Below are 13,348 nucleotides of genomic sequence, written 5' to 3'. Positions count from 1 at the left end.
TTCTCATTAGCAGCTGGTTGGCCCAGCCTGAGGAGACCGGGAGCAATCACAGAGGCTGGGCTGGTTTATAGCGACTTTCTGCAAATCCAGAGCTCACTGACTCTGCAGTACCTCCTGGGGCCAGCATGACTCTTTGGGGCAAATGTACTGGCTGCAGTTGACTCCTTCGATGATATCTGTTAGCTGGACATTAATCTGCTGTGACAGATACTGTAATGGTCCATGATTTGCCAAAAAAAAAATTATACCCTATATTCAAATAGTATGTCAATGTAAAGAGTGTTTTACTCTGCAGAAGTCCATCATGCTGGGGTCTCCCATTACCAAGACAGAGAAACACACACACACACACACACACACACACACACACACACACACGCGCGCGCGCGCGCGCGCGCGCGCGCGCGCCTCCCCCTCCCTCCACTTCTACCCCCCAACCCCAAAGTGAGTTCCCAGGCCTGATTTAAAACATATTAGGGGAATTCCAGGTAGGTGACCTCTATCTTAATCTGTTGCTGAGTCCATCTCTAGGGACATTTCAGAGCCATTATGGGGCATGGCTGCTGGAGACTGCTGCTGACCCATTGTCCTTGCCTCAGGTCAGGTGGTAGGGCAGCTTCTGACTAGGTTTTCTTTCTTTCTTTTTTTTTTCTAGTAACTGACTTGCCTGGACTTGCCCAGTTCTTAGGCATAGTCTGCTGAACTGCCAATTTGAAGCCTGTTATTTGAAGCCTAACTTTCTCAGTGGTGGTGCACGCCTTTAATCCCAGCACTTGGGAGGCAGAGGCAGGCAGATTTCTGAATTCCAGGCCAGCCTAGTGTACAGAGTGAGTTTCAGGACAGCCAAAGCTATGCAGAGAAACCCTGTCTTCGAAAAAAGAAAAAGAAAAAGGAAAAGGAAAAGGAAAAGGAAAAGGAAAAGGAAAAGGAAAAGGAAAAGGAAAAGGAAAAGGAAAAGGAGAGGAGAGGAGAGGAGAGGAGAGGAGAAGAGAAGAGAAGAGAAGAGAAGAGAAGAGAAGAGAAGAGAAGAGAAGAGAAGAGAAGAGAAAAGAAAAACCAGCCTAACTTCAATACACAGTCTATTTACAAACAAAGTTACAGATTCAGATAAGGTAGTGTTAAGGAGCATAGGGGGACGTCTCTGTCTTGTCTCTGGTCACAGCCACCGAGGAGAGGAGAAGAGAAGAGAAGAGAAGAGAAGAGAAGAGAAGAGAAGAGAAGAGAAGAGAAGAGAAGAGAAGAGAAGAGAAGAGAAAAGAAAAACCAGCCTAACTTCAATACACAGTCTATTTACAAACAAAGTTACAGATTCAGATAAGGTAGTGTTAAGGAGCATAGGGGGACGTCTCTGTCTTGTCTCTGGTCACAGCCACCCTCTCTGTCTTGTCTCTGGCCACTGCCACCCTAGATTTCCTCTACTCGGTTTCCATGCAGCTCCATAGTGCCAACATGCCTTCCCGAAGTTTGGCTGGACAGTCTTCTTGCCCAGGAACTGTTTGCACCACTTTAGACTGCCAGTAGGGATCCTCAACAGTTCCAAGTGTGTGCCCTTATGGATATGTTGTATCTGTTTACCTGCTGTTTACCACCTGAGAGTGCTGAAAGCTCTTTCTTGGGCAAATGTTTCAATTTGGAGAGAATGTTTCAATTTGAAGGAAGACGTGGGATAAGAAAGAAAGAGCTAGCTTATTATTTAAACAATAAGGATTTGTTTTGACCCTCTCATGGAAGCAAGAACCCAAGAACCAATGTGATAATGATTTGGGAAAAAAAAAAGATGTCAGCCCATCAGGATATCCGAGTATGTGTCCATCTTGTCTTCTCTTTGAATTTTATACTGTGACGACCCCATCACATCTCCAACGTGAGCCTGGAGACATCAGATTCCATTTCAAGTTTCCCCTAGGAAGGTCACATTACGTTTTAAAATTTTTGTTTCCTGGGCTTGGAGAGATTACCGTACAGTTCAGAGCTGCCTTTGCAGAGGACCCAGGTTTGGTTTCCCAACACCCACATCAGGGGGCTCATAACTGCCTGTAACTCCAAATCAAGGGGGATTCAGCACCCTCTGCTGGCCTCTGACGACCGTACACTCAAATGCACACACCCTCAACACACACAAATGTTAGAAATAAAACCAAAACCTTTAAGATACATATTTACAAAAACCTCCACTTTATGCCCCTTGTCTATACTGTTCTCCAATTAGCATATCATAAGGACTGGCATCCAAGGTTAACCTATAAGGACCCCAGAATCAGGCTTCCTCTTTTAAATTTTTAATTACATTGTAAACTAGAATGGCATTGGCCTAATTTCAGAATTTTAATTTACAGGATGACTCACCATTCCTTTTCAAATATCTAGAATTTGGCTTTTTAAAACAAAGCAAGAAGTGTTGGATTTTCTGAGTTACAGGCAATGGTTGCCCACCTGATATAGTTCTGGGACTTGAACTTGGGTCCTCTACAAAAGCAGCAAAGGCTGCTGAGCTGTCTTTCCAGCTGTGCTCAATCATAAGCAAATTTGATACTATGTGTACAGGATAGAGATGTAGGAACAGTATGTAGACAGTATTTATATACATACAGATACCATAAAGGGAGCGCTTTAAGTCAAAGATTTTAAAGCGTTTACTTTGAGCTAAGTATGATTTGTCAGTTTTTATGCTAGAGTGTTTGATTGTTTCAAAGTTTGAATTCGTCCTTCATCTAAACCCTGGATGGATAAAACATGAATTCTAATAGAAACAAAGTAGACAAATTAAATGCAATGGTATAGATGCTAGACAGATCTCTAAAACCATGCAGTATCAGTTTGGTTTTGGATTTATCAATTAATTAATTAGTCAAGTAATTAATTTTCGTGATGGGGTTTCTCTCTGTAGCCCTGGTTGTCTGACTTTGTAGACCAGCCTGGCCTCCAACTCACAGAGATCCACCTGTCTCTGCCTTCTGAGTTCTGGAATTAAAGGTGTGCACCAACACTGCCCAGCTGATTTTATTTATTAAAATACAATTTCTACTTATACTTTCTGAATTTCATACATGTAGACAATATTTTTGAGCATATCACATGCACCACTCTCTTCTAACTTCTCCATCCCCTGCCTAAATATGGCTTTTTTTTTACAGTTGGCCTACTGAATAGTTTTTCTGCTCTTGTGTATATGGCTCAAAGCATGCTCTGATGCACAGTTGACCTATCAAGGGACATCACTCCTCAAATAACGGTGAGGCGCTTATGAGCCCATCCCCCACAGATGATGGAATCTTGACTTGCTAGATCTGGCCCAGACAAACACAATTCTTGTTATTTTATAAATGTAGTCTGATCATATCCAGAAGACACTGTTTCAGCCCAGGCTCTGGCTTCTACAATTATTGTGCCTCTTCCTGTTCAATGTTCCCTGGACCTGGAGGGATGGGGTGCGTGATGGAGGGATGGTGTAGATGTTCTGTTGATGACTAAGCACTCCATAGACGCCTTTTGTCTTCACGCTGACAGGCTGTCATTTCTACATTTGTCATTGTCCACTGCACACAGAAACATCTCTCATGAGGATAAATGTTACACTGTTCTATGAGCATACAGATAGGCATTGAGACTGTAAGCATTTAAGAGAATTATAGTAGATTTACTTCAGAGGCCTATGATATCTCCAGCTCTAGGTCAGACTGAGAGGACAAGACCTATGTTCCCTATATGCAGTGGGCCTTAAATCCAGTTAAAATACAATCCGTTACCCTTATAACCTGCATGACAGGATTGCACCCATGGACTTATGTTTCCGGCTGGTTGTTACTGTAGCTTTCAAGGTTCACAGGTAGAACAGTGTTGATGTCTTAACTCCCTCAGCAATAGCATAGTGGGCAACCAAGGGCAATACTGAGAGCCAGTGTTACATTTTTAGGAGAAGGGGGTGCCTCTGTGACACTCCTGACCAAGAACTCAACAGAAGGAACCTAACCTCTGCCATTGGGCTTTTTAATTGACAACTTGTGGCTCCTGACAGGAGTCCTGTAGGGGACTAGTTGTAGACATTTATTGCAGGCATTAGTTGCAGCTAATAGATTTGACCAAGGGTTTTAAAGTATGTTTTAGGAATTATAGAGGCGATATGCTGGTGAATTAGAACTCTGGCTAAGAACATATGCCATCCTTCTCTTGTCTTATTCTCTAGTTACTTTCTCAAATAAAAATTGTGTGATGGACCAGTGAGATGACTCAGTAAGTTGTCAACTTGGCCCAACTGGGAAATGGGAATCTCACTTGAGGAGTCGGCTCCAGCAAATTGGCCAGTGTGCCTGTCTTCAGAACATCTTCTTGATTGCTAGTTGATGAAGGAGGGCCTACTCCACTGTAGGTGTTGACATCCCAGGACATGTGGGCCTTGGCTTGTACAAACAGGATAGCCCAGCAAGCCAGTGGAAGCAAGCCAGTACTCATGGTTCATCCAGATTCTAGGATTCAGTTTTTGCCTGCACATTCCTGCCTTAGCTTCACTCAGAGATTGACTATAGCCTGTAGTCCATATAAACACTTTCCTGCCCAAGCTTCATTCAGTCATGGTGATATGTCATAGCAACAGAAAGCACAATGGGACAGTACTGAGAAGAACTGCTTGTCATGAGTCCTGTTTGCTGGTTGACTAAGGGTACACTAAAGAACCCAGCTATGCGCTTTCTCATATCTGCCTTCAGTGCAACACAGAACATGTATTCAGGTTCCTAACAAGTTGTAGGAAGATGTACTAACTAGAGACACGCCAGGTTACCTCAGGGGATAAAAGCATGTGCTATGCAACCCTGAGGATCTGAGATCTCCAGAACCATTGTTAAGCTAGACCAAGAGAACCGACTCCCACAAGGGGGCGCTGACTTCTACCAGAGCACAGTGGCATGCTCACATTCTCCATGCACAATATACACTAAATCAAGCCTTTACAAAGATGTGCGGGTAGTATCTGTCATCCCAAATGAGGTAGACCCATCTAGAGAATAGGTTCGGTTCTAAGCAGATAGCATCCATCTGACGACCATGAGATCATTGCTAGGATTCTTAGAGAGAAGAGGATGTGGTTGTTTTCAACTTGGGGTAGAGTTGTTCTCAACTGTCTGAGAAATCGACCTCACTCTTTATAGCTCTGGTGGGAAGGAACCTCTCCAGATCTCAGCTCTCAGATACCAGGATGACTGTTGTGTCCAGCATTTCTAAGCACGCACGTTCTAAGCAAGTGAGTCTCAATGATTAAATTCAGGTTTTAAAAAAGGCCTCAAGAAACCTTTTTTTCTTTCTTCCTTATTTTCTGTATTCTGAAATAGCCTCTCACTATGCATTCCTTGCTAGCTTCAAACTCAGATCAGTCTGCCTCCAGCACCTAGGTTGGGAAACTCACAATTGCATGTAACTCCAGCTCTAGGGTATCCAGCACTCTGGCCTCCACAAGCATGCCAGACACGTACCCACACGTAGACACACATATGTAAACTTAAAATATGACATCTTTCTAAAAAGTGCACCTCTATATAGTCCTTTCTAATCATGAACTCTTTATGTACCAAGGGTTGGCCTTGAACTTGAAATCCTCCTGCCTCTTCCTTTAGACTGCCAAGATTAAAGCCATGCACCCCCACTCCCAGCTACATTTGAAAATTTAAATACACTAAGAAGCTATGTCCAATTAATAGCCACTTGCTAGGGGCTAAATTAGTTTTTCTCCAATGGTAAGTGATCCTCATAGCCAGTCTCAGCCTGGGAAGGACTGATCACCAGAAAGAGCACAGACTCAGTGGGTGAGACTGTCTGATCAAAACCAAGTATTTAGTTTAATCAAAGTTGCTCCCATAACATTGCTATTGCATAGTTTTTTGAGTTGAACCAAGACATCTTCCTGTTTTCCAATACCAGGAGTTCTCTCAATGCATTTTTAAAGTCCTACCAGAGTGATAATGGAGACTTCACAAATTCTGTACCTTAGGCTACCCTAAAAGCAAATTATTTCAAGTCTATAAAAGAACTTGAGATAACTGGAAGATTTCTAAGATTTTTTTTTATTTATATACATTGAGTTTCCCTCCAGAAGGACTACCACAATGTCTTTGGAGGGCCCCAGGAGAACTAAAGGCTTTCCCCATAATGTGCACATTGTGGTGGCTTCTCTTCAATGTGAGATCTTCCATATCTTCTCCATGATAAAAAAAGAAGGTGGAAGACTTCATCATATTGCTAGCAGCTTTTCTCCAAAGGGCTTTTCTCCAGTGTGTCTGCTTCTAGTTCTAAAAGTTACATCAATTAAACAAACAAACAAAGCTTCTCTCTATTAAGCTTTGTTCAACATTTCCCACACTGCTAGCAGTCTGTTTCATGCCCATGTGGTTTGATTTCTCAGAGGTAACAAAGAGAATACATTCCAACATTACTTACAAGAATCCTTATGTGTTTCTATGAATTAGTTCATGTCTTTGCAAAGAAGATGACCTCAAACAGCCTCTCATTCATAGGGTCTTTCGCTGGTGTGGACTCTTTCATGTACTTGAGACTTCCAAAAATCGATCAAAGGCTTTTGCTTTTCCCACATTGCTTGCGTCCACAGGAATTTGCTGTAGTGTGAGTTATTTTATGTTGCTGAAGAGAGCTGTCCGAACTGAAAGCTTTCCCACATTGCAAACTCGCATAGGGCTTCTCTCCAGAGCGATTCCTTTCTTAGCTCTGTAGGGAGGAAGAAGCTAAATCCTTCCCACACTGCTCACAATTGTAGGGTTTGTCTCCAGTATGTATTCAATTGTGGAACTGAAAGGAATGGTGATTCTTTAAAGCTTTCCCACACTGCTTGTGTATGTAGAGTCTCTATACAGTGTGAAGTTTTTTTTTTTTTTTATGTCTTTTATGGCTACCAAAATGAGCAAAGGTTTTCCCACAGTGCTTATACACATAGGACTTCTCATCAGTGTGAATTCTTTCATGTGCTCTCAGGAAACCAGAACATGTGAAACCTTTCCCACATGGCTTACAAGTATAGGGATTCACACCACTGTGAGATATTTTATGTTTCTAAAATTGATTCCAAAATGAGAAGGCACTCCCACACTGCTTACCTACGTAACTTTTTTTTTCCAGTATGAATTTGTTCGTGTATATGAAGGTACTGAGAAGCAGTGAAGGCTTTCCCACATTGCTTACACACACTGGGTTTCTCTCCAGTGTGACTTCTTCTATGAATCTGAAAGTAAGCAGAATAAAGAAAATCTCTCCCATACTGCTCACCCACATAGGGTTTCTCACCAGTATGAATTTTTGTGTGTTTTCGAGGTAAGCAGAACGAGAAAAAAATTTTCCCACAGTGATTACAAAAAAAAAAAAGTCTTCTCACAATCTGGAGTCATCTTATGTCTTAAAAGATTATCTAAGCGAACAAAGCCTTTACCACACAGTTCACATACATAGGGCTTCTTAACGCTGTGACTCTTCTCATGCCTTTGTAAAGGACTGGGATGCGTGAGGCCTTTCCCAAACAGCTTTTGAACGTAAGATTTTTTTTGCAGGGTGATGTTCTTTATTTCCTTGACCAGATTGGAGTAAAAGGTCCTCACAGTCCTTATTTTTAGAAGGTTTCTTTCCACTGTGAGCACTTTTATGCATCTGAAGGGACAGAGGATATGTGAAGCTGCTCCCAAACTCCTTATGTTTATACAACTTATAGTCACTGAATTTCTCCGCCAGGTGGCTGCTGCAAAACAAAAGAAGCGAGCATGCCTGAGACAGTGGTTACTAACCACTGAACACGGGAATGAATGCTGGTCTCATGCTGGGAAACAGTTTGTAACGTGTTCAGACTGCATGCTTTCCAAGTCTCCTGAGGACAGCGCGACTAGAAACAGTGCGATTCATGTATGGTGAGGTAAGTCTCTTTGAGAACACTAAACATTCACATAGCATTTCAACACAGATTTCAATCCACAATCTTATGCATACTTGGATATGTAATGATATCAACGCAAATTATGGTCTTTTTTGTCTTCTTGTTACTGTGTTTGTTTCTGGTTTTATTTGTTTGTCTGTTTGAAACAGCATTTTACTGCATACCCCTGACTGTCCTGAAAATTACTCTGTAGATCAGGCTGGCCTCTCTTACACAGAGATCCACCTGCTTCTGCCTGCTGAGTGCTGAGATTAAAGGTGTGCGCCTCTACCACTACCACTACCACTACCACTGAGTCAATCTTCTGCTTGAATACATGCATATCCAAGAAGTAAATTGACAGTCCCAATTAGGACAGTTAGGAATTTCTATTTTCTTATCATGATCAACCTGTCCCCATGACTTGTGGATAAATCAATATAACATTGAGTTTTGTAAGTGTGTTCATTTACTGTGTTTGTGGGTGCACACGTATACTACGGTACATGGGAGATGTGCAGGACAGCTTTCAGAAGTACTGTTTCCTTCCATGTCAATGAAGCAGGCTTTCTGTGAGAAGTGCTGGGATTACAGATATGTCCTGTTTTATGTGGATTTGGGGAACTGAACTCAGACCATTGTGATTACATGGCCAGCACTATGGCTGGCTGGGCAATCTTTTTACTTCCTTTGTTATCATTCTGAAAGGATGAGGTATGTCCTGAAGAGTTTTCTGTTAAATAGACACAACGTGGAGTCATCTGGGAAAAAAAAAAAAAAAACACAGTCTGAGCTGAGAAAATGTTTCCATCAGATCATCTTTAGGCAAATCTGTGGGGGACATTTTTGTTATTAACCATCAATGTGAGAGGGACCAGCCACCTAGTGGGTAGTGTCACCCCTGGGCATCAGGTGGTCCTGATTATATAAGAAAGCTGGCTGAGCAAGCCCTGAAGAGCAAGTCAGTAAGCAATTTCCTCCACGGGTCTCAGTCCCAGTTCTCTGGGCCCTTGCCTGCCTTCAATTCTTGCTTTGGCTTCCCTAAATGATGGGCTGTGACCAGAACTGATAAACCAAACAAACCCTCCCCTCTGCCTACATAGGAGAAGGCTGAGCCTCAGTCACAGTGGAAAACTGCATATTGGAGATACCAGTAGAGGGGGACGAGCATCCAGGACAGCAGCCTGAGCACAGGAGACTATCTATGTATGCTTCCAGGAGCAGAGCTGGGGAAGTGGAGCTGTCTAAGTCAGTCCTTGGGAGCCCAGGAGATGGTGCGTCAATTCCAATGTGGGACACTAAGCGAGGCAGACTGCACGAGGTTGGTCCTGCTTTGCTTTGATTGTGACTATGCCATGTTTTTCTTTTAGAGTAAGAAAGAATGTAATTTTTTTTTTTTTTTTTACTATTGTAGGGACCCACAAGTCAGAGGCTTTCAACTTTTTATAGGCACATTTGGTTTTGAAGGAGAACTATAAGTTCTTTTAAACTGCTGAAATTTCTTAAGACAGTTACTTAAGTTTTAAATTGTGGTATAGATATTAACAAGACATCTTGGAGGCAGACAAATAGGAAAGGTTGTGGTTAATTAATAATATGTTTATGTATCAAGTTGACAGAGTGTCAATTGTGCTGATTATTATTTCATCAGTGTGGCAAAACCGAGAGTCTTATGGGGGAACTTCAACTGAGAAAATGCTCCCGCTGGACTGGCTTATAGGAAGCTTTTGGAATTTTCTTAATGAAAGATTGATGTGGCAGCGTCCAGCCTATTGAGCTGTTCTGTGGATCCTGTTCATGTGGTTATGTAAGAAAGCAAACGGAGCCAGCCAGTAGAAGCAAGACAGTAAACGGCATTCCTCCGTGGCGTCTGCTTTCAGCTCAGGTCGACAGGTTCCTGTTTGAGTTTAGGCACTGATTTCCCTTGGTCACGGACTGCTAACAACAAGGTGAAATTACAAAACCAAACGAAGACATTCTGTATGGCATAAAGTTTCTATATGTGAACTATAACGCATCGCATGTAACATGATCATGTTCTAGTTATTCTCAAAATCCTAATAATTGGCATCTCCTAGGATTGAGGTGTGAGACACTAATTTGGGGGGAATTTTTCTTGAGATGAAATTGGTTTGATGCTTGATATCAAATGTATCTTTTACTTCTTTGAAAAAAAGGCCTCATTTGTAACAGCTCTCTGGAATATGGCCATCTCTTGGGAAAGAAATTACCTGAGTTTTCTCCAGAGATTTTCATACTCATTTATAGCCTTCTGTTTGTTGGACTTCTTTCCTAAAATGTAGAATCAGAAAAATAGTTAAGAATTATTTATTTAGAGTCACACCAAGGTATTTGATATTATTTGTGACTACTGTGAAGGGTGTTGTTTCCCTAATTTTTTTCTCGGCCTGTTTTTCCTTTGTGTAGAGAAAGGTCACTGATTGGTTTGAGTTAATTTTATATCCAGCTACTTTGCTGAAATTGTTTATCAGGTGTAGGAGAGATCTCTGGTGGAATTTTGGGCATCACTTAAGTATACTAGCATATCATCTGCAAAGAGTGATGGTGTGACTTCTTTCTTTCCAATCTGTATCCGTTTGATCTCCTTTTATTGTCTAATTATTCTGGCTAGGACTTCAAGCACTATATTGAATAGGTAGAGAAAGAGAGGGAAGCCTTGTCTAGTCCCTGATTTTAGTGGGATTGCTTCAAGTTTCTCTCCATTTACTTTGACTTTGGCTACAGGTTTGCTGTAGATTGCTTTTACAATGTTTAGGTATGGGCCTTGAATTCCTGATCTTTCCAAGACTTTAATCATGAATGGATGTTGGACTTTATCAAATGCTTTCTCAGCATCTAATGAGATGATCATATGGTTTCTTTTGCTTTGAGTTTGATTATATAGTGAATTACGTTGATGTTATTCCATATATTGAACCATCCCTGCACCCCTGGGATGAAGCCTACTTGATCATGATAGATGATCATTTTAATGTGTTCTTGAATTTGGTTTGCAAGAATTTTACTGAGTGTTTTTGCATCAATATTCATAAGGGAAATTGGTCTGAAGTTCTCTTTCTTTGTAGGGTCTTTGTGTGGTTTAGGTATCAGAGTGATTGTGGCTTCATAAAATGAATTGGTTAGAGTATCTTCTGTTTCTATTTTGTGGAATAGTTTGAGAAGAATTGGAATTAGGTCTTCTTTGAAGGTCTGATAGAACTCTGCACTAAATCCATCTGGTCCTGGGCATTTTTTGGTTGAGAGACTATTGATGATTGTTCTAAAATTTTTTTAGGGGATATGGGACTGTTTAGATCACTAATCTGATCCTTTTGAAAATTGTCCATTTAATTCAGGTTTCCAGTTTTGTTGAGTATAGGCTTTTGTAGTAGAATCTGATGATTTTTTTTTATTTCCTCAGATTCTGTTGTTATGTCTCCCTTTTCATTTATGATTTTGTTAATTAAGATACTGTCTCTGTGCCTTCTAGTTAGTCTGGCTAAGGGTTTATCTATCTTGTTGATTTTCTCAAAGAACCAGCTCCTGGTTTGGTTGATTCTTTGTATAATTCTTTTTGTTTCCATTTGGTTGATTTCAGCCCTGAGATTGATTATTTCCTGCCCTCTATTCCTCTTGGGTGAATTTGCTTCTTTTTTGTTCTAGGGCTGTCAGGTGTGCTGTCAGGCTGCTAGTGTATGCTCTCTCCAGCTTCTTTTTGGGGGTACTCAGAACTAGGAGTTTTCCTCTCATGACTGCCTTCCTTCATTGTGTCCCATAAGTTTGGGTATGTTGTGGCTTCATTTTCTTTGAACTCTAAAAAGTCTTTCACTTCTTTCTTTATTTCTTCCTTGACCAAGTTATCATTAAGTAGAGAGTTGTTCTGCTTCCACGTATATGTGGGCTTTCTATTACTTATGTTGTTATTGAAGATCAGTCTTAGTTCGTGGTGATCTGATAGGATGCATGGGATTATCTCAATCTTCCTGAATCTGTTGAGGCCTGTTTTGTGATGGATTATATGTTCAATTTTGGAGAACATACCATGAGGTGCTGATAAGAAGGTATGTCCTTTTGTTTTAGGATAAAATGTTCTATAGATAACTATTAAATCCATTTGTTTCATAACTTCTGTTAGTTTCACTGTGTCTTTGTTTAGTTTCTGTTTCCACGATTTGTCCATTGCTGAGAGTGGGTTGTTGAAGTCTCCCAGTATTATTGTGTGCGGTGCAATGTGTGCTTTAAGCTTTAGTAAGGTTTCTTTTATGAATGTGGAATGCCCTTGCATTTGGAGCAGAAATGTTCAGAATTGAGAATTCATCTTGGTGAATTTTACCTTTGATGAGTATGAAGTGTCCCTCCTTATCTATTTTGACAATTTTAGGTTGAAAGTAAAGCAAGTGAAAGATCTGTTTGATAAGAACTTAAAGTCTCTGAAGAAAGAAATCAAAGAAGATCTCAGAAGATGGAAAGATCTCCCATGCTCATGGATTGGCAGGATTAATACAGTAAAAATGGTCATCTTGCTAAAAGTAATCTACAGATTCAATGCAATCCGTATCAAAATTCCAACTCAGTTCTTCATAGAGTTATAAAGAACAATGTGAAAATTCATCTGGAATAACAAAAAACCTCAGATGGTGAAAACTATTTTCAACAATAAAGGAACTTCTGGTGGAATCACCATCACTGACCTCAAGCTGTACTACAGAGCAACTGTGATAAAAACTACATGGTATTGGGAAAGTGACAGGCAGGTAGATCAATGGAATAGAATTGAAGACCCAGAAATGAACCCACACACCTATGGTCACTTGATCTTTGACAAAGGAGCTAAAACCATCCAATGGAAAAAAGACAGCATTTTCAACAAATAGTGCTGTTCAACTAGTGGTTAACTTGTAGAAGGATGAAAATTGATCCATTCTTATCTCCTTGTACAAAGCTCAAGTACAAGTGGATCAAGGAACTCCACATAAAACCAGAGACACTGAGGCTTATAGAGGAGAAAGTGGGGAAGAGCCTTGAAGATATGGGCACAGGGGGAAAATTCCTAAACAGAACAGCAATGGCTTGTGCTGTGAAATCAAGAATCGATAAGAGAGACCTCATAAAATTGCAAAGCTTCTGTAAGGCAAATACACTGTCAATAAGACATAAAGGCAACCAACAGATTGAGAAAAGATCTTTACCACTCCTAAATCTGATAGAGGGCTAATAACAAATAACCCTATTAAAAATGGGGTACAGAGCTAAACAAAGAATTCTCCATTGAGGAATACTGAATGGCTGAGAAGCACCTAAAAAAAATGTTCAACATCCTTATTTATCATGGAAATGCAAATCAAAACAACCCTGATATTCCACCTTACACCAGTCAGAATGGCTAAGGTCAAAACCTCAGGTGACAGCAGATGCTGGTGAAGAGGTAGAGAAAGAGGAAGACTCCTC

At 40.8% G+C, this 13,348-nt stretch overlaps 1 long non-coding RNA gene and 1 pseudogene across 1 annotated transcript; one reads left to right on the top strand and one right to left on the bottom strand.

The window, feature by feature from the left end:
* On the bottom strand, positions 6,447-7,695 carry Gm18273 (predicted gene, 18273; annotated as a pseudogene).
* Gm50050 lies at positions 7,467-12,319 on the top strand. Its single transcript, XR_003952261.1, has 4 exons — positions 7,467-7,526; positions 7,723-7,900; positions 9,004-9,221; positions 12,282-12,319. It is a non-coding gene; the product is annotated as a predicted gene, 50050 (long non-coding RNA).
* The last annotated feature ends 1,029 nt before the right edge of the window (positions 12,320-13,348 follow it).

The sequence above is a fragment of the Mus musculus genome, chromosome 17 (genome assembly GCF_000001635.26).
Source record: "Mus musculus strain C57BL/6J chromosome 17, GRCm38.p6 C57BL/6J".
NCBI classification, from domain to species: Eukaryota; Metazoa; Chordata; class Mammalia; order Rodentia; family Muridae; genus Mus; species Mus musculus.
This window is presented reverse-complemented; position numbering and strand designations above follow the sequence as displayed.